Raw genomic sequence first — 23,631 nt, forward strand, 5'->3', positions numbered from 1 at the left:
ACTTCCAAGGGATGGAAGAATCTGATCAAGCATATGCTGTGTCTACAAGAATAAAACTTTGATCAGCTAGCATTTTATTAGGTATATGATACTGTATCTTTCAGTCTTAAAGCTATATGTACATACAAAATTCCAGGATGACATAATTAAGGTTACCCTGTTGTGTACCCATCATATCAGGTTCCTTCACAAAGAGTTAGCCCTGCCACACAATGGTCAACGAAGATCACCTCAATAGAAGAACATGGAACTGCACACATCAACATGAAGCCACGACAATTCTAGGATTGCTGCTGATGACGACAAATTGACCCCACTTCCTGATGAGGTATCAGCGAACTCTTCGAATTTCATGAACTGCCCCATCTGAGCTGCTGCTAGGTGGGCGTAACAGATAGGTGCCACTGAAGAAGGAAAAATAGCAATAATCAAACAACAAGTAATATCTTAAAAATAGAAAGAAGAAAATAGTACAAAGGCAAGCACACAACAAAGAGTTAATATCTTCAAATAGAGGAAGCAAACTGCAATTAAGTAGTTATCCATACCAACAGAAATTGTAGTGGTGCTCCTCTGATACCTGCACAAGCATAAATATGTTGGCATCCTCCCAGCTCTAGCACAAAAGAGTAAGACATAGTAAATAGATGTGCTTACACATATGAAAGTAAAAGAACTAGCTTCTGGAGATTATCTGCTGAGAAGCCAATCTCATCGAGCAACACATGGTAGTGGGTGGGTCTTGAGGTACCCTGTAAGAGCAACACATGAAGTCAAGTTATTCAGGTTAATAAACTAACACGACTAACAAGCATGGCCAACCAAAATCCAAAACTGTGCTAGGAGAACTTACAATTGGTCCAGCATGAGCACAAATGTAAAAATCATACTGCCTTGGATGAACAATACCAGAGTCCATGACAGTCCCTGATGCAAAGCAAAAGTGCCAGTTGCTCAAGCTGTTTAAGTGGCAAGTACCTTTAGCAGTATTAAGTGGGACAGGGGAGCTTACCAGGTGGAACGTTGTCTGGTGAATCAGCTTGGAAGAGTTTTGTGTGGTGATTCTTTTGAGCAATGATCACTGTGAACTTCAGAAGATCCCCCTGTCCCATACTCTGATAAGCCTGTATTGTCGAGCTCAATGTTCAATACTTGGCTAAATTGAGACTCGCTCACACCATCCCTGCATACGTAGACCATAAGAATAAGAACCAATCAATACTGTGAACATATATTTTCTAATTAACCATCATTGTATGAAATTACTTAAAATTTAACAGTGAGTTAATCAAACATAACAACTTCAATCCTCCCAAAAATCAAAGAACATCAACTGAGTATTCAGAAACCATTCTTACTGGAAAAACAATATGGATACTTGTGATGCATTTCACACAAAGTGAAGTCAATCCTGGACTATTCATCCTTTAACAAAGACAAAGGAGCTCACATTTAAATAAAAAATGCAGCGGATTGGGAGAAGGCAGTTAGCAGCGGTAGGTAGGGTAGCATAGATACCTGATGAAGGTGATGTGGACTCCGAGGCTGCGGTGGACGGCGGAGCAGTCGAGGTAGAGGAAGATGTCATAGGTGATGGAGGCCCAGGTTGGGTTCTTGGCATTGCAGTCGAAGCACATCTGGCATCATGGGAGTGAGGGGATGCGGGTGGTGGTGGTGACCTTGACCTTGTTGCTGTCGTCATCGAAGCAGTACTCAATGACCTTCTTGAGGCCATTCTCGTCAGGCCCGACGATGATGCGGGGAGGGAGGAGGAATTCGAGGTTGCCACCGTCGTCCTCCTTGAGCTCCCCCACTGGATAGTCCTCCTCGACCCCATCGAGGAGTACCTGTCCCCGCTCGTCCGCCGTGCCATCCCACGAGGGAACCCGAGGGGGGAGGCCGCCGCGACGATGGTCGGGCGCAGCAGCGACCACTCTAGGAGGCTAGGCCGGCGACGGCAGGGGCTGGAGGGAGGGGAGGGGGTAGGGCTGCTGCGCCTCCCCATCCACGGGAGAGGTCGACGGCGCAGAGGGGTCTAGGGAGGGAGGTGCGGTCGGAGGTGGAGGAGGGAGGCTCGGTCGGTTTGGCTGATGGAGGAGGAGTCGTGTCCGCCGTGGCAGTCGGTGGAGGGAGGAGATGAGGGCGTGGCGGTCGGCGGATGAGAAGGAGATGGGGGCGCGGCGGTGACTGAGGTGATGCGGTCTGTGGTGGAGAAAATGGCCTGTGGTGGATGAGATTGTGGAGACGTGGATGCGATTTGGGGCGCGGGTGCGGGATGAGATTACGAAGATACCCTTAAAAAAATATAGGGATTTGAGGAGGAGGATGGGTAGTTATGTCAATTAACTGTGCGAAATTTTTGGGCTGGCGCCATTGGACCAAAGAAGGAGGTGGGGGGCCAAACTGAATTCAGCCCAGCACCTGAAAAGCTTATGTGAAGCAACTTTTTTAAAATAAGAAATTAAGGCACCTTTGTGAAGCAACTTGTACATAAACTATATTAAATATGATGAATACATTTTTCAAATGTAATAGGCAACATATAAGTTGTCATGTAGGAGTTTGAATAATTTCTAAGTGGATTTGGTATTTTCTATCATTTAATTGACTTTCTATGTCATTATTGAAAGTAATCCTAAGTTGAACTACGTGTCCCTCCAATAAGATTCGAAAAATTGCACAAAAATATTTTTTAGGTGCATATGTTCCATTACAGACCATGTATTGGAGATGGAGAAAAATTATGTTGTCTTCTAGAGACAATTCAAAATTTTATCTCCAAATTAGCACATAATAATTACAATAATATCTAAATTGGATCCAAAAATTCTACAAATTGATGTGGCAACATATTTTTGGTTCATAACTAAGCTTTTTAAAAAAATTAAGTATTTTGATAAAGTTGGAGCATCATTGTTCACAAATGGAGACATCTCTCACATAGTTCGTAGTAACTCAAGTCAAATTTGAGATTTAAGTAGCACTTTACATGTTCGAACTCGTATTCACCTCAAAATTGGATAGAACCTTATAATTACCATGACATTAGAAAATATGAAGTTATGTTACCAATTGTTATGCAAAAAACATGTTTTATCTATTCTTTTTTTTTGGAAGAAAAGAAGGTAGAAATTGTGTACATAGAATAAACCATCCTCACATCATCTAAAGCCAACCATCCATGGGCGAGGGGCACGGCATGGCGGCCGAACAGCACCCCAGTTGCGGGCAATGTGTACATGGATGACGCCCAACATATATTTGAGGAGATGCTTGCAAGGTAATTAATTTGCTGTAGTTCTTGAATGTTCTCGTATGCCCGCCTATAATATCCGGTAACGAAATAAATAGAACAAGGAACAAGGAACAAATAGATTAGTACTTCCATATAGGAAGAGTTGAAGACATAGGCGCTTCTCCGACGTCGCCCGAAACCTCCGGTGGTGGCGATGCATAGGCGCCGGAGCCGAGACCAGTGGCAAGGCAGAGCACATCATGGTGCCAAAGGTGTCGCTGCCTGGTAGTTGCGCGATTGTCATGACACAAGTGGGGCAAATGGAATTTTTGAAATAAAAAAATAGGGAAAACGAAAAGAGAAAAGCAAATATAATATTTGAAACCAAAAATCGGGGAAAAAAGAGGGTAAAATGGAAAAATCGGGAAAAAGAGAGAAAAACATGCAAAATCTAGGATTTGATCATGGAACCTCCTAGCTAGGAACCACCGCACTTACCACTGAGCTACATGTTCTTTGGTTTAGATTTGTGGTATTTAATAGCTTTTAACACAATTTGTTGCACTGTTGCTTCCGTGGCAACCCTTGGGCAAGGATGCCACGGCCGCTTGCCCGCCATGTCACCCGGCCACCGGTCACGCCCACTGGAAATTGGGAAAAAGAAATTAAAAGATGCGTGGTGGGGGAATTGAACCAGGGTCTCTGGAGTTAAGACTCAAGCACCTCACCACCACGCTACGCAATAGTTGGGTGATGTGTTGGACGCATTTGGTTTTTTATTGCCAGCCTCATAATTTGGCCCTATTATAATGAAGAACAGATACATGGTCTTGTGATTTGTGTCATAGAAATGCCCCAGCCGAGACAAGCCTCACAAAGCCACATCAGCAAGCCATGTAAGCGGTAGGTGCATATGTGGATGGATGTGGACCTACGATGAACAACTTTAGCTTTTTCTGCCTCATTTTAGCTTAACTGCTTGTTTTAAACTTTAAAATAGATCTAACACTAGAGCACATCACATATACAGCATTATCATAGTGGTAGGTTCTTTGCCCTTTGTAACCTAAGGTTGTGGGTTCGATTCTTGTTGAGCGCACTTATGTTGTTTTGATTTTTAGACTTTGGGAGGAAGCGAGCTCAGCCTAGGTAAATGCGCCATAGCTTTTTTTCATGGGATCCATGGGAGGAAGGGCTCCGCTTAGCCTAGGAAGGCAGCCAGGAGGTTTCATGTGCAAGAAAAATTATAGAAATTTTAATGAAACTAAAATTCAGGCTGAATAAATTGTCTTGTAAAAGTTTCAAAAACTTTGAAACTGATTTACTATTTTTTCTTTTTCCCTACCTAGCACAACACTATTGTAGAAAGCCTAGAAGATGATTTCTTTGTTTAAATACTTATCTTTTGTTCAACAGTAATGTGTTTCTGGATTTTTTTGTTGAGAACTATCACATTGTCCGGGATAATGAATAGCTGGAGTTGGTCTTTAAACTGTTATACTCATGTTTGTTTTCTATTATAAGCACAAATATCAGCATGCTGGACAATTTTTTGTTTTCTGAAATTGTCATGGAAGATACGGATGGTGATCGTCCATGTTGAAAAATGAAGTGAATTAGCCATCTTCATCATGTAAACAAGTAATATAAAGTCTGCTTAATGTCTAACACACCTCAATACCCCAGTGGTAGATGAGGGTTTGCTTGTACTTTAGTTCCTAGGATCAAATCCTTCGTGGAGCATTTTTTTGTTAATAGAATATATTATTCAGAAATGTGTGGAGTATTCTATCTATTGTAACCATTTTTGGTATATTGCAACACTTTTAGGCCGTTGCATTAGGGGTAGTCTATAGCAACACAAAAAAATCGTGGCAATATTAACATGATATTGCGTCCATTTAGGATTGTAGTTGCAATAAGTACTTAACAATTGCAACGCCACAAAAGATTATTACAACGCCAGAAAACCATGGCAATAGGAACATGTTATTGCATCCATTCAGAATTCTTGTTGCAATAACCACCCTAGCAATTGCAACACCATGGAAGATTATTGCAACCCAGAAAAACCATGGCAATAGTTACAAGCAAAAGCAACCAAATCCAATATAGTTGCAATAACACCAAGTAATTGCAATGAAAATTAATACTATTGCAACTCAAAAGTGCCATGGCAATAATGCCAACTAATTGAACAAAATTGTTAAATGGTTGCAGTAGCACATGCCTATTGCAACGACAAACCACACATATTGCAACACATTTAGTCCGTTGCATTATAGGCACATATTGCAACCATTTTATGGAAAGGTTGCAATACGACCCTCCTATGGCAACCAAATTAGTGGTGTTGCAATCATGTGGCGTGGCATTAGAGGTGGAACCTTGTAGTGGCGAGCTCTACAAGTGAAGCCACACCGAGATACTATAGCACTACATCCCCATCGAACAAGGGAAGTGGTTGCTGAACGACATCTATGGTGGGGTCTGCGGTCACCATGCCATGCCTAGAACCCTGGTTGGAAACGTATTTCGACAAGGCTTCTACTGTGCAACCGCAGTAGCCGATGCTGACTAGATTGTGCGCATCTATCAAGGGTGTCAGTACTACACCTAGTAGACCCACCTGTAGGCCCAAGCACTCCAAACGATCCCCATCACGTGGCCGTTCGTGGTCTGGGGGCTCGATCTGGTCGGACTATATGCACTTGCTTGTCACCATAGATAAGTTTACAAAGTGGATAAAGGCTCGACCGATCTCCACGATCAAGTCCAAGCAAGCTATGTTGTTCTTCCTTGGCATCATCCATCGCTTTGGGGTCCCAAACTCCATCATCATGGACAATGGCATGCAGTTCACCAGAAAAGAAGTTCCTTCAATTCTATGATGAATACCACATCCGCATCGATTGGGCCGCCATGACGCACCCCCACACGAACGGGCAGGTCGAGCGCGCAAACAGCATGGTCCTACAAGGCCTCAAGCCTAGGATCTTCAACCGGTTGAACAAGTTTGGTGGATGATGGGTCACGGAACTTCCCGCGGTGCTCTAAAGCCTAAGTACGACACCCAGCCGGGCCACCGGCTACACACCATTCTTCATGGTCTACGGTTCTGAGGATATCCTCTTGACCGACCTCAACTATAGAGTGCCAAGGGTCAAGGCGTATGACAAACAGGGAACCGAGATGTCCCTTGAAGATGCCATGGACCAGCTAGATGAAGCGCACGGCGTCGCCCTCCTTTGCTCGACCAAATACTAGCAAGCGTTGTGCCGGTACCACAACCATCGAGTGCGGGGTTAGGCCTTTAATGTCGGGGACCTGGTGCTCCACCTCGTCCAGAGCAACAAGAACCACCACAAGCTCTCTCCACCATGGGAGGGACCGTTGAAAGGTCCTAATGGCTAGAGTGGGGGTGAATAGGCTATTAAAAATTTCTACAACAACACTTAGCAAACCGGTTTGATAAATATGAGGCAAAGCGAGTGTTGTGCTAGCCTACTAAAAGTGCAAGCCACCTACCACAATTCTAGTTTCTGTAGTCTCTATCCACACAATGGCTATGTCACTACACTAAGTTAGTCTGCTCTCAAAGCTAACTAAAGAGCCACACTAACCACACTAACAAGCTCTCACGACTAGTTACACTAAAGAGCTTGACAGCTAGTTTGCGGTAATGTAAAGAGAGAGAGCAAGATGGTTATACTGCCGAGTCGAGGAATGAACCAATCAAACACAAGAATGAATACCACTCACCTCGGAATCAAATGATGACACAATGATTTTTATCGAGGTTCACTTGCTTGACGGCAAGCTAGTCCTCGTTGTGGCGATTCACTCACTTGGAGGTTCACGCGCTAATTGGCATCACACGCCAAACCCTCAATAGGGTGCTGCACAACCAACACAAGATGAGGATCACACAAGCCACAAGCAGTTTACTAGAGTACCTTTTGGCTCTCCACCGGGGAAAGGTCAAGAACCCCTCACAATCACCACGATCGGAGCCGGAGTGAATCACCAACCTCTGCTCGTTGATCCTCGCTACTCCAAGCCGTCTAGGTGGCGGCAACCACCAAGAGTAACAAGTGAGTCCCGCAGCAAAACATGAACACCAAGTGCCTCTAGGTGCAATCACTCAAGCAATGCACTTGGATTCTCTCCCAATCTCACAAAGATGATGAATCGATGATGGAGATGAGTGGGAGGGCTTTGGCTAAGCTCACTAGGTTGCGATATCAATGCAAAAATGGTCAAGAGAGTGAGCTTGAGCCGGCCATGGGGCTTAAATAGAGAGCCCCATTAATAGAGCCATTGGCTCCTCTGTCCTCTAAAATTCAGGCTGACCGGACACGCCAGTCAGTAGTACCCTAGCGTCCGGTCGCCCAATTTTCGCCACGTGTCATCAGCCTCAAATGTTGTGCGCCCAATCTTAATGGCTAGTCTACTTTGCGCCACATGTTAAGTTGTGACCAGACGCACTGCTCAAAGTGACTGGACGCTCCATCACTGGAGTCCGGTCGTTTCTAGTAAGGTTCTAGACGCAGAAATTCTTGACCAGATGCGTCCGGTGGCTCATGATCGGACCAAGGCTTGCGTTTGGTCAACTCAGCCTCTCTCTGTTGCTTGCGTTAGCATACGTCACTAGGTGATCGGACGCACCCCCTACACGTCCAGTCCCTCTTTCTCTTCAATGTCCGGTCAAGGGACTGAGGGCAGCCTTCACTGCGAGCCACTGACCGAACGTGGGGTCAGAGTCCGGTCACTGCCCAAGGAGGAGTCTGGTCAATATGAAACTTCTCCTTTTGACCTCGAACTTCACCACCCTTGATCAAATGTGCCAACCACCAAGTGTATCACCTTGGGCATGTGTGTTAGCATATTTTCACAAGCATTTTCAAGGGTGTTAGCTTTCCACTAGATCCTAAATGCATATGCAATGAGTTAGAGCATCTAGTGGCACTTTGATAACCGTATTTCGATACAAGTTTCACCCCTCTTAATAGTATGACTATCGATCCTAAATGTGATCACACTCACTAAGTGTCTCGATCACTAAAACAAAAAAGCTCCTATCAAGTTTCACCTTTGCCTTGAGCTTTTTGTTTTTCTCTTTCTTCTTTTCCAAGTCCAAGCATTTGATCATCATCATGCCATCACCATCATCATGATCTTCACCAATGCTTCATTACTTGGAGTAGTGCTACCTATCTCATAATCACTTTGATAAACTAGGTTAGCACTTAGGGTTTCATCAATTCACCAAAACCAACCTAGAGCTTTCAATCTCCCCCTTTTTGGTAATTGATGACAACCCATTCACAATGATATGAATTGAAATTCATTTGAATCCATGTTGCTTACCCAAGCATATTTACCATGTGTAAAAGGATATGGACAAGTTTCATGAATCCCATATGGTAGCAATTGCTCCCCCTACATATGTGCTAAGAGTTTGGATTATAGCTTGCATATATGCTTAGATAAGAAATATAGGAGACAATGTCTACCAAATGATGCTAAGGTATAAAAGATGGACCTTTGAAGTGTGATACCAATCGGAGTGCATCAATATACCATCCTTAGCACCATTAGTAACTAGACATACACAAAAACTAGAATACCCCATGAGATCAATATTAGAAGCAAGGGTCTAGTTTCCATAAAATGAACATAAGTCTAGTTTCTTAACCTATGCATGCTTGTTTTTCATTTCATCATTCAATCCTACAACTAGCATATACCACACAAGCATGGATATTGAAATTTAAAACTTGTGCCATGCAAGAAAATATATGAAATGCACATTCAAATGCACCATACAAGTTCATGAGCTTGCTCCCCCTACTTGTGTGCTTAAAATTTTAATTGATCCCCTTCCTTTGTCATATCTCTCCCCCTATGTCAATTTCTCCCCCTTTGTTATCTTTTCACTATCTTTGTACACTATTTCTCCCCCTTTGTCATCAATGACCACAAAGGTTTAATTTTAAATAGGTTGAGATTATCAATGTCAATCAATGGGGTGAGGATCATTTTCCCAAATTTTGGTCCAATCTAGATCACTTGCCGAAGATATTTAACTCGGTTTGATCCAAGGACAAGCTTCTTCACACCTCCAAATAAGGGTTATCTTGTACCATGTTGAGTTAAACACTTACAACTCATTTTCTAGATCAAACACTAGGTTTACATGCCCACAAACATGTCATATGCTATCACTAGACCAAATTAAGCATAAAAGCAATAGTGGTACCATATAAACATCAAAATCATTTGATTTTTATGAATGAGCCTATTAAATGTGAAAGATGACTAGATGCACTAAACATGTCCTTAGCAAGGATGTATGACATGCCAATCAACTTTTATCTTGGATTGCTCGAAGGAGAGGCATGTCATATAAGTGGGGGGCGGTGCATCAACACATATTTGAGAAATCCAATATGTTCAACTCATTCCTTAGCTTGCAAAACCTTTTCTCATCTAATGGCTTGGTGAATATATCGGCAAGTTGATCTTCGGTGCCCACACTCTCAATGCAAATGTCCCATTTTTGTTGGTGATCTATTATGAAATGGTGGTGGACATCAATGTGCTTTGTTCTTGCATGTTGAACCGAGTTGTTGGTTAACTTGATTGCACTCTCATTATCACATAGCAATGGCACTTTCTTGAACTTGATTCCAATGTCATTCAAGGTGGCCTTCATCCAAAGTATTTGTGCACAACAACTATAGGGTGGATATGTATTCGGCTTCGGTGGTTGATAATGCAACACTATTTTGCTTCTTTGATGACCATGAAACAAGTGATCTTCCCAACAATTGACATGTGCCCGAGGTGCTCTTCCTTTCAACCTTGCATCCCCCATAATCTGAGTCGGAGTAACCAACTAGTTAAAACTTTGCTCCTTTGGGATACCACAAACCAACATTTTGTGCATGCTTCAAGTACCTCAATATTCTCTTTGTAGCCTTCAAATGACTTTCTCTTGGTGAGGCTTGAAATCTTGCACACATGCATACACTAAACATGACATCTGGCCTTGATGCGGTCACATAGAGTAGGCTTCCAATCATAGACTGATACAATTTTTTATCCACCATATTGCCACTTGCATCACTATCCAAGTTGCCATTTATTCCCATTGGTGTACTAATGGCTTTGCTATCACTCATGCCAAACTTCTTGAGCATGTCTTTGATGTACTTGCCTTGACTCACAAATGTATCATTTTTCAATTGATTGATTTGAAGACTAAGGAAGTAACTTAACTCTCCAATCATGGACATTTCAAACTCATTAGCCATCATCTTTCCAAACTCTTCACAAAAGTCTTGATTGGTTGATCCAAATATGATGTCATCTGTGGCAGAACCTCCTAAGAAATCGGGCCCACGTGCACCTATCGTTGTCTTGACAGACCTCGGATAGCGTTCACGAGTTCCCAACAACTCAACAGGTCTGTCGGGTGTCCTCGGGAAACCCGAATCATCCATGATTCTCTTTTCAATAGGATCTCAATCACAGAACATTGCAGATTACAACAGTTTATTCAAATATATACATTAGAGTAAAAGATAGCGGAAGTCTTAAGATAACATAGTTTACAAACCAGTTGTTTTCAAACTTACAATACCACAACTGTCATACAACCATAGTAGCGGGATAATATTACATTAACTTATTTATCATACAAACTAGTGTCTTGTCCAAATGCCATTCATCATTCCTCATCGTCATTGACTTCAAACACAGATATGCAGCAGGGACCAAAACAAGCCTGCGCATGCGACTCACCTGCAACAAGGTTTAACAAACCCTGAGTACAAAAGTACTCAACAAGACTAACCCGACGTAACAGGGGGTGAAAGACTTTAAAGATGCAGGTGTTGGGACAAGGTAAGGATGTAGCAAGATTCAAAAGTTCTTTGCCAAAACTTACTATTCTTATTCTATTTTCAAGTTTTACCCCTAAGTCCTTTTAGTTCATTATCTCAACTAAATGTACATTTCCCATATTCCATTCCATTCTTTTCTCATATTTTAGTAATTCACCGGTCCTACATTGCTTCTGTAATGAATCGAGTCTCCATATCCGCGGAGCATCGGCAATTCAAATTGATTCAAGTCCAAGCTGGGGATTCCTTATCACACGACATATGTAGAACTTAATCTTGCATATATCAACCTTGCTACCGGATCCTCCTATACTAAGCCGTCTCCACACCACCCGAGAGCACAGCACACCTCAAATTTAGCCACATTCCAGCCACGAGGGTACACGCTACTCCCGCCATCTCTCCACTCCCAGTGCGTGGGCATTCGCCTTAGTATCGGATTAGCCGAAGTAGGCTTACCGGAGTATGTGACCAGTACTACAAAGTGTCTCGTTCAGAAGATCCACAATGAGTGGCCTTTAAGCAACATAGTCGGCAACATTACCCAACATTCAAGATAAGTCACCCGACTAGTCTCTAGTTCATTCTACCTTCTTTCTTTCTTTGGCCAGTATGCCATCTTTGATTGTATGAAACTTTTACTTTGAAAGCCTACTATAAAACATACTAAACATTCTACGCCTTTGTAAATGAAATCATTATCAAGGATGGTAAACAATTAACAAGGTAGGCAATGCATCAAGTAGGTAACATTTGAATTAATCAACTTAATGCAATAAGTAACATAGGTGATAAACTTTTCAAAGTAAACAAGGTAATGGTTTAATGCATAAACCGGGGCTTGCCTTCGTTGACGATCTCAGGTTCCGGATCAGTACCACAATTATCAAATCCCGTGACAACCGGGGATTCTTCCAGAACTTGCTCAACTAGAATTGTTTCACTCTCGGGTTCTACACGAAATGATAACATATGCTTTAACATGATGATAATGTAAACATGATGCTTTCACGGTACATGAAATGTAAAAACACCCCGAATACGATTTTCCTTCACGGTACAGTTGCAAGCCAACAAATCCAACTTGCAATCCTACCATCAAGAACCACACATGTGACTTGACCAAATGAATCTTGAAACCCTACTAGTCACAAAACATGACCAAACCAAGATTCAACACTAATCAAACACTTAGGGTTTGTTTTTATTTATTTTTGAATTAATTTGGAAATAAGCCCAAAAATGAACTTGTTCCAAATGACATCAAAATTTTATGTAAGCTTCCTTATGTCAAATTAGTGTACCAAAACAAATTTCATAATTTTTTGGAATTATACAGTGGCCTACAAAAATCATGGAAATTGCATTTATCACTTAATGGACTGAATATTTGAACATTAAAAATATATTCAAATTTCAAGTTTCAAATTTTTGAACCATACTAGAGCATGTACAGAGGCTACACACAAAATTTCAGAATTTTTGGAGCTATGATTATTTTCCTACAAATTTCCAAAGATTTAGCACTATTCAAAATCAGAAAATAATAAAACCTCACTGTTCTTCTCCTTCTTTCTCACTTACAGCTCGACCCCACTCGTCAGTGACACATACAGGTCACGGCGGCGCTGCCATCACTGGCCGGCCCAAAATGCGCCGACGGTGACGCTCCGGCGAGGCAAACCGCACCCAAATGATCTACACACTCCTACGAACCCATCCTAGCCCTCAGATCGGCAGAAGGCGCACCGAAGAAGGCTCCACGCCGGCCATGGCAGCTTGGGCACGATGGCGCACGGCATAACCCCAGCAACGGTGCAGTAGAGTCTAAAACAAAGCGAGTATCGCGTTCAGTAGCTCACCACGATCACGCCGGTGCGTTTGGTGAAGATGGAGACGGTCGGGAACAGTCTGGCCATGTCGAGTCGATGGTGGCGGAGCTCCGGCCGGTCTCGGGGAAGAAGACGTTGCACCGAGCGATTCCGGCCAACCCAAGCGATGTGAGCAAGCCGTAGAGAAGCGTAAGATCGAGGCGATCGCGTTGGCGTAGCTGGGCACGACGGACGCGACTTGACGGTGGCTACGGCGAGCGGCGGAGCTAGCTGGCGGTGGAGCAGAGCAGAGGGGAAAAACGGGGACGATGGCGGCGGCTGCTGCTATTTATAGCCGGGAAGGGGTTGCCCGGCGTCGACAGCGCACGCCCGAGCTCGCCATGGTGTCGGCTGCGTGTCAATGCGCGAGGAAGCGGCGCAAATTGATCGGCGGCGACAACCGCGTGGCGCCGGCGGCAAGTAGAGAGGTGGCGCTCGGCTGCTTTTTCAATTTTGAAGTATTTACAAAATTGCCACTGCGTTAATTTTGCAAATTACTCACAAATTTTCTAAAGAAGTTGAAAATCTCCAAAAATGAAAGTTGCTCAACTTTTCAAACTCTACAACTTTGCTTCAAGGAACATTTTCAAATTCTGCCTCCATTTTGAAATTTGAATTTGGGGTGCATTTAAGCATTTGAATCATTTCAAAATTACTCCAAATTTTATATGTAAACTTGAAAAGCTTTGAATACTAAAGTTGATCCACTATAAAATAATCTTCAACTTTGCTTTTTTCCTCAACCCCAAATTCCAAATGGATTTTGAATTAGACAAAAGGGGCAAAAAGGACTTTTAGTGATTTGAATTTGAATTCAAATTTGATTTGTTTTCCTTTTACTTTAACTTTGATTTTTGACCAGTAACATGGCCCATTAGGGTTATTTGAGTCAAATGACACATGACCTCACATGATCACATGAAATTTGACCCTTGTGGTCATGATCTTTATTTAGGGTTTTGAATCACATCACATGAAATAACAACATTATGAAATAAAGCTTATTTAGTGAATGCATTCAAAATTTTCTACTTTATGAATGCTTTGCAATGCATATGATGACATGTCAAATCTTAGTGCTAGGTCAAAACACCAGAGGTGTTACAACCCTTCCCCCTTAAAGAAATCTCGTCCCAAGATTTAAAACCTAAGGCTAAGTAATGGAAAAGGAAATGTGTCAAGCTAACACATTATAACTTTATTCAAAAGGCTAGTGAGGGGGGTTTCCACTCTGTTGACAAACAAGACAAGTTACAATAGAGACAAGGTATTGCAACTAGATAGAAGCGAAGAAGTCAGGAAAGTTCTCTTCTAGGTAATCCTCAGACTCCCAAGTAGCTTCATCTTCAGTATATTGATTCCATTGTACTTTGTAGAACTTGATTATATGTCTTCTAGTGACTCGATCTTTCTGATCTAAGACTCTAATGGGGTACTCAGCATAAGTCAAGTCAGGCTCTAGTTCTACATCACCAAAGTCGACTACTTGGTCAGGTACTTGAAGACACTTCTTTAACTGGGATACATGGAAGATATCATGCACCGCTGACATGTGATTTGGTAGCTTGACGCGATAGGCGACCAGGTCCACACCGTTGTTGGATTTGAAAAGGACCGACATAATGGGGCGCCAACTTTCCCCGAATCCCAAAACGATGGACTCCTTTCATCGGTGATACCTTGAGGTAGACATAATCTCCCACTTTGAATTCTAGCGGTCGTCTCCTCTTATCAGCATAGCTTTTCTGTCGGGATTGAGCTATCTTCATATTAGCTTGCACGAGTTTAACCTTCTCTTCAGCTTCCTTGACCACATCTGGTCCAAAGAACCAACGTTCTCCAGCTTCTGACCAATTTAAAGGTGTCTGACATCTATGACCATACAGTGCTTCGAATGGTGCCATTTTAATGCTCTCTTGATGGCTATTGTTATATGAGAATTCAGCTAAAGGAAGGCATTCGTCCCACTTAGCACCATAGGAAAGGACACATGCTCTTAGCATATCTTCAAGAATTTGATTTACCCTCTCAGTCTGTCCATCTGTTTGTAGATGATAAGCAGAACTACAGATAAGTTTAGTCCCCAAAGACTCATGTAGACTTTTCCAAAACTTGGATATGAATAATGACCCTCTGTCAGAGACAATGGTCTTAGGTGCCCCATGCAGACTGAAGATTCTATCAATATAAAGCTTTGCATACTGTTCCGCTCGATATTTATCTCTGACTGGTAAGAAATGAGATATCTTAGTTAGGCGATCAACAATAACCCATATGGAATTGTAGCCTGCAGATGTCCTGAGCAATCCCACGATAAAGTCCATACAGATATCTTCCCACTTCCAAGATGGAACTGGCAATTAATGTAATGGACCTGCAGTCTTCATATGAACCGCTTTGACTCTCTGACAAATATCACATTTGGCCATATATTGAGCTATTTCTATTTTCATTTTGGTCCACCAATATCTCTTTCTTAGATCATGACACATTTTGTTGCTACCCGGATGAATGGAGTATCTTGTAGAATGAGCTTCATCAAGAATCTGCTTTCGCAGCTCCGGATTTTTAGGTACTACCAATCTATCCTTGAACCATACGACATCTGATTCATCAATCTTGAAACATGTTGGTTTTCTAGATCTGACTTTATCTTTGATGTCGGCTATGCCCTTACTTTTCTGTTGAGCAGCAATGATCTGATCTTTGATAGTGGACTCAACTGCAATATTGGATAGGGAACCTTGTTCTATGATTTGTAAATTCAGACTGCTCCATCTCTTGACACAATGTTCATTGCATAGGTTCTACAATCAGACAATGACAATGACTCTTACGACTCAGGGCATCGGCAACCACATTAGCCTTGCCCAGATGATAATGCACTTCTAAGTCATAATCTTTGATAAGTTCTAACCATCTTCTTTGCCTCATATTCAACTCTGACTGAGTGAAGATGTATTTCAAACTTTTGTGATCCGTATAGATATGACAGATATTGCCCAATAAATAATGTCGCCAAATCTTGAGTGCATGAACAACAGCGGCTAATTCAAGATCATGGGTAGGATAATGTTCTTCATGCTTCTTGAGTTGTCTAGAAGCGTATGCTATGACTCTGCCTTCTTGCATAAGAACACAGCCAATACCAATTCCAGATGCATCACAATAGATATCAAACGGCCTCTCGATATCAGGTTGTGCTAAAACTAGGTGCAGTTGTCAGCAACTTCTTCAATGTCTGAAAGGCCTTCTCACATTCTGTTGACCATACAAACTTAGTTTGATTTTTCAGCAGTCTAGTAATTGGCTTCGCAATTCTGGAGAAGTCAGGGATGAACTGATGATAATACCCTACCAACCCTAGAAAACTATGAACTTGATGAACAGTTGTAGGTGCTTTCTAGTTAAGGACTTCTTCTACCTTGCTCGGATCAACAGTTATACCTTCAGCAGATAGCACATGACCCAGAAATTGTACTTCCTCCAACCAAAATGCACATTTACTGAATTTGGCATATAGTTGGTGATCTCTTAATCTTTGTAGAACAATGCGGAGATGTTCCGCATGTTCTTCTTTGCTCTTAGAATAGATAAGAATGTCATCAATAAACACCACGACAAACTTATCCAACTCGGGCATGAAAACTAAGTTCATCAGGTACATGAAATGAGCCGGGGCATTGGTCAGCCCAAAAGACATGACTAGATACTCATATAGACCATATCGGGTAGTGAACGCTGTCTTCGGCACATCTTCTCGTCTGATCTTAATCTGGTGATAGCCTAATCTCAAGTCTATCTTCAAGAACACCTTAGCTCCCACAAGTTGGTCAAAAAGCAAATCAATTCGGGGTAAGGGGTATTTGTTCTTTATGGTGACTTCATTTAACGGCCGATAGTCAACACATAACCTTAAGGTTTGGTCCTTCTTCTTCACGAAGATAGCAGGGCATCCCCAAGGTGATGAACTAGGTTGAATGAAACCCTTGTCTAACAACTCTTGTAGTTGCATTTTTAATTCTGCTAGTCCTTTGGGTGGCATCCTATATGCTCTTCTAGACACTGGTGCTGTTCCTGGTTTCAGATCAATTCTGAACTCTACATCTCGGTCTGGTGGCAGACCAGGCAGATCATCAGGAAAGACATCCATAAACTCACATACCACTGAAATTTTCTCGGCTTCTTCAACAATAGTTGCACAGACTGTTTCCACTGTACTCTTAGGAAAGGGAAGTTGGATGAGAAGTTGGGTTTTGCTGTTAGGTGCATTTACCCTTATGGTTCTACGCAGGACATCTATGATAGCGCCGTGTTGAGTTAACCAGTTCATACCAAGGATCACATCTATATCTTGATCCTTTAATATCAGCATATTGGTAGGGAACTCATAACCTCCCAAATCAATAGGTACATGCTGAACTACCTCCCTTGTATAGATTCATCCCCCGGGCGACTGTATATGATATGGTTCTTTTGTTTCCCCAATAGCTATCCCATGCTTCACAACAAATGTACGATTGATGAATGTATGGGATGCACCAGAATCAAATAAGGTAATTGCAGGATGCCTAGCAATGGGAAACATACCCATCATTACTGGTTCTCCTTCTGGAATAGATTCCACCAGAGTATAGAAGACCCTTCTAGTTTTCTTCTCAGCCTGACCCTTCTGACTATTCTGAGCATTGCCCTTGTACTGATTCTGAGCTTGAGTAACAGGGGCTTTGGGTGCATCAGGATTGTTCTTCCTAGGATACGGACATTCTCGGGAAAAGTGTCCGGGTTTACCACAATTATAACATGGATAATTGTGATTCTGGGGAGTAGCATTGCGGTTTGCATTATTTGTATTATTTTGCTGTTGCGGTGCTTGATGAGGATAAGGCGTATTAGTTGCAGGGCGAATAAAGATTTGCTGCCTGCCTTGGCCTTGTTGTGGGCGGAATGGTGCACGGCCATGATTCTGAGGATGGTAGACTATCTTTTGACGCTTTCCACTCGACGATCCGAAAGTAGATATTTTCTTTTTCTTCGCCTCCTTGTGTCGGTGGTAATTCTCCTCCGAAGCAATAGCAATGTTGATTGTCTCATGATAAGTTGCATTACCACAAGTTGCCATCATGGTCTGAAGTTTAGTGTTCAGGCCTCTAAGAAAATGATTCCTCTTCTTCCTGTCAGTATTCACATACTCTATAGCATACTGCGACAGGTGATTGAAGCGCCCAACATAGTGCATCACCGGGTGCTCCCCTTGCTTAAGAGCCAAAAACTCTTCTAGCTTCATGGTCATCACACCATCTGGAATATAGTGTGCCCTGAAGGCATCCTTCAACTCCCTCCAGGTGATTTGGTGACCAGCGGGCTGTATAGCTACCAAATTTGCTCACCAGGCACCAGCAGCTCCTCGGAGTTGCTGTGCCGCAAACCTTGGTTTCTGAATCTCGGTACAGTGAATCAGCTCAAACTTTTGCTCTATTGTCCTAAGCCAATCGTCAGCTTCTAAAGGCTCTTCTGCCTTAGAGAACACAAGCGGACATGTGTCAGTGAAATCAACATAGGTTGACTCGTCATTTCCATTATTCCGATGGCCACGATTAGGGTATGGTGCATGTTGGTTCTGCGCTAATTCCCATTAACAACCTAGCATTCTCTGCTATTGCATTGACGAGTGCGGCTATGGCATCTACCATAGTCGAAGGCATTGGTGGAGGATTTGGGCACTCATCATCGTCATGCAAGCCACTAGCACCAGTTCAGGTGATAGGACGAGGCATCTATTAGAGAAACACGTTTACTTACATTATTCTTTATTGAAAGCATTTAAACGGTTTCATGCTACCAAGGGTTACTTATTTAAATTACATGTCTTGTATCCCACAAGACAACCCTGGTTTACTAGGAAAGCAGTAAAGGAACTATTACTACTCCGAGCTCTCAGTCTTTGGCATCCGAGCCCATATCGGAAGAAACCTCATCTTCATCTGAGAAGTACACTAACTCCTCAGGATCCTCCTCCTCTTCTTCATTCTCGACTTCTCCTAGATCTACAATCATTTCTTCATCTGTAACTTCACCATCCCCATGAGGAGGATGAAGTTGAGCGTACAGCATGTGGACATTCTCATGAAGAATGGCATTGTCCATCTCCAGGTCTTCTACATAGAACTCCAACTCATGGACGCGTTCATTGGCCGCATCCTCTCGTGTCTAGGCTTCATTCCACAGCTCCATGGTCATGGTGATGCCCCTTTGCATTTCCGCCAGCTCTTCTTGATCTTTGGCATGAGCTCAACGAAGGGTGTTGAGCTCCTTGGTAAGGTTCTCGATGTTGGCGGGATTGCTTGAAGATCCTTCATCTCCTAGGGTCTTGGAACTTCCTTCACCAAGCTCATGGTTACGTGGTGCCAACTGGTGATGAGGGACTCCATGAGGTCCGGTGGACTTGCGTGCGGTTATCTTGGTCTTTGCCATAGCCTGTAGAATTCAGGGTAGGACTATAAGAATAGCTTGAGGATAATGGAGGTTAGCAAGAATGGGATTGCCATTACTTACCCAACCACTATTAAGGGGAAATATTATGCAAGGTGTTCAAGCATGATGCATGAATCGATCTTACGAATCTAGGTACAAAAGATTTATATAATCATAAGTACTAGATTTTTAATACATAGGACAACCTAATCATATTATCCGCCACAAACTTTCAAATAAGATAGAATTGAGTCTAGATCAAAGGTAAGAAGAAAGAAATTTGAACTTTAAAATATCAAGTTTACTTTATTTGATCCAAATCAATTTGAAGGTTTTCCAAAGTAACCTACAATGATCTTAGATGGGAACTACTCTGATACCAGCTGTGGCAGAACCACCTAAGAAATCGGGCCCACGTGCACCTATCGTTGTCTTGACAGACCTTGAATAGCGTTCACGAGTTCCCAACAACTCAACAGGTCTGTCGGGTGTCCTCGGGAAACCCGAATCATCCACGATTCTCTTTTCAAACAGGATCCCAATCACAGACATTGCAGATTACAACAGTTTATTCAAATATATACATCAGAGTAAAAGATAGCGGAAGTCTTAAGATAACATAGTTTACAAACCAGTTGTTTTCAAACTTACAATACCACTAAGTGTCATACAACCATAGTAGCGGGATAATATTACATTAACTTATTTATCATACAAACTAGTGCCTTGTCCAAAGGCCATTCATCATTCCTCATCATCATTGACTTCAAACATAGACATGCAGCAGGGACCAAAACAAGCCTACGCATGTGACTCACCTGCAACAAGGGTCAACAAACCCTGAGTACAAAAGTACTCAACAAGACTAACCCGACGTAATAGGGGGTGAAAGACTTTAAAGATGCAGGTTTTGGGACAAGGTAAGGATGTAGCAAGATTCAAAAGTTCTTTGCCAAAAGCTTACTATTCTTATTCTATTTTCAAGTTTTACCCCTAAGTCCTTTTAGTTCATTATCTCAACTAAATGTACATTTCCCATATTCCATTCCATTCTTTTCTCATATTTTAGTAATTCACCAGTCCTGCATTGCTTCTGTAATGAATCGAGTCTCCATATCTGCGGAGCATCGGCAATTCAAATTGATTCAAGTCCCAGCTAGGGATTCCTTATCACATGACATATGTAGAACTTAATCTTGCATATATCAACCTTGCTACCGGATCCTCCTATACTAAGCCGTCTCCACGCTACCCGAGAGCACATCACACCTCAAATCCGGCCACATTCCAGCCACGAGGGTACACGCTACTCCCGCCATCTCTCCACTCCTAGTGCGTGGGCATTCGCCTAAGTATCGGATTAGCCGAAGTAGGCTTACCGGAGTATGTGACCAGTACTACAAAGTGTCTCGTTCAGAAGATCCACAATGAGTGGCCTTTAAGCGACATAGTCGGCAACATTACCCAACATTCAAGATAAGTCACCCGACTAGTCTCTAGTTCATTCTACCTTCTTTCTTTCTTTGGCCAGTATGCCATCTTTGATTGTATGAAACTTTTACTTTGAAAGCCTACTATAAAACATACTAAGCATTCTACGCCTTTGTAAATGAAATCATTATCAAGGATGGTAAACAATTAACAAGGTAGGCAGTGCATCAAGTAGGTAACATTTGAATTAATCAACTTATTGCAATAAGTAACATAGGTGATAAACTTTTCAAAGTAAACAAGGTAATGGTTTAATGCATAAACCGGGGCTTGCCTTCGTTGACGATCTCAGGTTCCGAATCAGTACCACAATTATCGAATCCCGTGACAACCAGGGATTCTTCCAGAACTTGCTCAACTAGAATCGTTTCACTCTCGGGTTCTACACGAAATGATAACATATGCTTTAACATGATGATAATGTAAACATGATGCTTTCACGGTACATGAAATGTAAAAACACCCCGAATACGATTTTCCTTCACGGTACAGTTGCAAGCCAACAAAACCAACTTGCAATCCTACCGTCAAGAACCACACATGTGACTTGACCAAATGAATCTTGAAACCCTACTAGTCACAAAACATGACCAAAACAAGATTCAACACTAATCAAACACCTAGGGTTTGCTTTTATTTATTTTTGAATTAATTTGGAAATAAGCCCAAAAATGAACTTGTTCCAAATGACCTCAAAATTTTATGTAAGCTTCCTTATGTCAAATTAGTGTACCAAAACAAATTTCATAATTTTTTGGAATTATACAGTGGCCTACAAAAATCATGGAAATTGCATTTATCAATTAATGGACTGAATATTTGAACATTAAAAATATATTCAAATTTCAAGTTTCAAATTTTTGAACCATAATAGAGCATGTACAGAGGCTACACACAAAATTTCAGAATTTTTGGAGCTATGATTATTTTCCTACAAATTTCCAAAGATTTAGCACTATTCAAAATCAGAAAATAATAAAACCTCACTGTTCTTCTCCTTCTTTCTCACTGACAGCTCGACCCCACTCGTCAGTGACACATACAGGTCACGGCGGCGCTGCCATCACTGGCTGGCCCAAAATGCGCCGACGGTGACGCTCCGGCGAGGCAGACCACACCCAAATGATCTACACACTCCTACGAACCCATCCCAGCGCTCAGATCGGTAGAAGGCGCACCGAAGAAGGCTCCACGCCGGCCATGGCGGCTCGGGCACGACGGCGCACGGCATAACCCCGGCAACGGTGCAGTAGAGTCTAAAATAAAGCGAGTATCGCGTTCAGTAGCTTACCACGATCACGCCGGTGCGTTTGGTGAAGATGGAGACGGTCGGGAACAGTCTGGCCACGTCGAGTCGATGGTGGCGGAGCTTCGGCCGGTCTCGGGGAAGAAGACGTTGCGCCGGGCGATTCTGGCCAACCCAAGCGACGTGAGCAAGCCGCAGAGAAGCGCAAGACCGAGGCGATCGCGTTGGCGTAGCTAGGCACGACGGACGTGACTTGACGGTGGCTACGGCGAGCGGCAGAGCTAGCTGGCGGTGGAGCAGAGTAGAGGGGAAAAACGGGGATGACGGCGGTGGCTGCTGCTATTTATAGCCGGGAAGGGGTTGCCCGGCGTCGACAGCGCACGCCCGAGCTCACCACGGTGTCGGCTGCGTGTCAACGCGCGAGGAAGCGGCGCAAATTGATCAGCGGCGACAAGCGCGTGGCGCCGGCGGCAAGCAGAGAGGTGGCGCTCGGCTGCTTTTTCAATTTTGAAGTATTTACATAATTGCCACTGCGTTAATTTTGCAAATTACTCACAAATTTTCTAAAGAAGTTGAAAATCTCCAAAAATGAAAGTTGCTCAACTTTTCAAACTCTACAACTTTGCTTCAAGGAACATTTTCAAATTCTGCCTCAATTTTGAAATTTGAATTTGGGGTGCATTTAAGCATTTGAATCATTTCAAAATTACTCCAAATTTTATATGTAAACTTGAAAAACTTTGAATACCAAAGTTGATCCACATAAAATAATCTTCAACTTTGCTTTTTGCCTCAACCCCAAATTCCAAATGGATTTTGAATTAGACAAAAGGGGCAAAAAGGACTTTTGTGATTTGAATTTGAATTCAAATTTGGTTTGTTTTCCTTTTACTTTAACTTTGATTTTTGACCAGTAACATGGCCCATTAGGGTTATTTGAGTCAAATGACACATGACCTCACATGATCACATGAAATTTGACCCTTGTGGTCATGGTCTTTATTTAGGGTTTTGAATCACATCACATGAAATAACAACATTATGAAATAAAGCTTATTTAGTGAATGCATTCAAAATTTTCTACTTTATGAATGCTTTGCAATGCATATAATGACATGTCAAATTTTAGTGCTAGGTCAAAACACCAGAGGTGTTACATCATCAACATAGATTTGCAACACAAATAAGTCTTTGCCAATCTTCTTGGTGAAAAGAGTGGTGTCAACCTTGCCCATCATGAACCCTTTAGAGAGTAGGAAGTCCCTCAATCTCTCATACCATTCTCTTGGTGCTTGCTTCAAGCCATACAATGCCTTCTTCAGCTTGTACACATGGTCGGCCTTCTTGTCATCTTTAAAACCGGGAGGTTGCTCAACATATACTTCTTCATTGATGTAACCATTG

The 23,631-nt window shown here is 42.4% G+C and overlaps 1 pseudogene; it reads right to left on the reverse strand.

Moving 5' to 3' along the window:
* Nucleotides 1-231: 231 nt before the first annotated feature.
* Nucleotides 232-1,637, reverse strand: LOC136488754 (protein argonaute 16-like; annotated as a pseudogene).
* Nucleotides 1,638-23,631: the final 21,994 nt, after the last annotated feature.

The sequence above is a fragment of the Miscanthus floridulus genome, chromosome 10, assembly GCF_019320115.1.
Source record: "Miscanthus floridulus cultivar M001 chromosome 10, ASM1932011v1, whole genome shotgun sequence".
NCBI classification, from domain to species: domain Eukaryota; kingdom Viridiplantae; phylum Streptophyta; class Magnoliopsida; order Poales; family Poaceae; genus Miscanthus; species Miscanthus floridulus.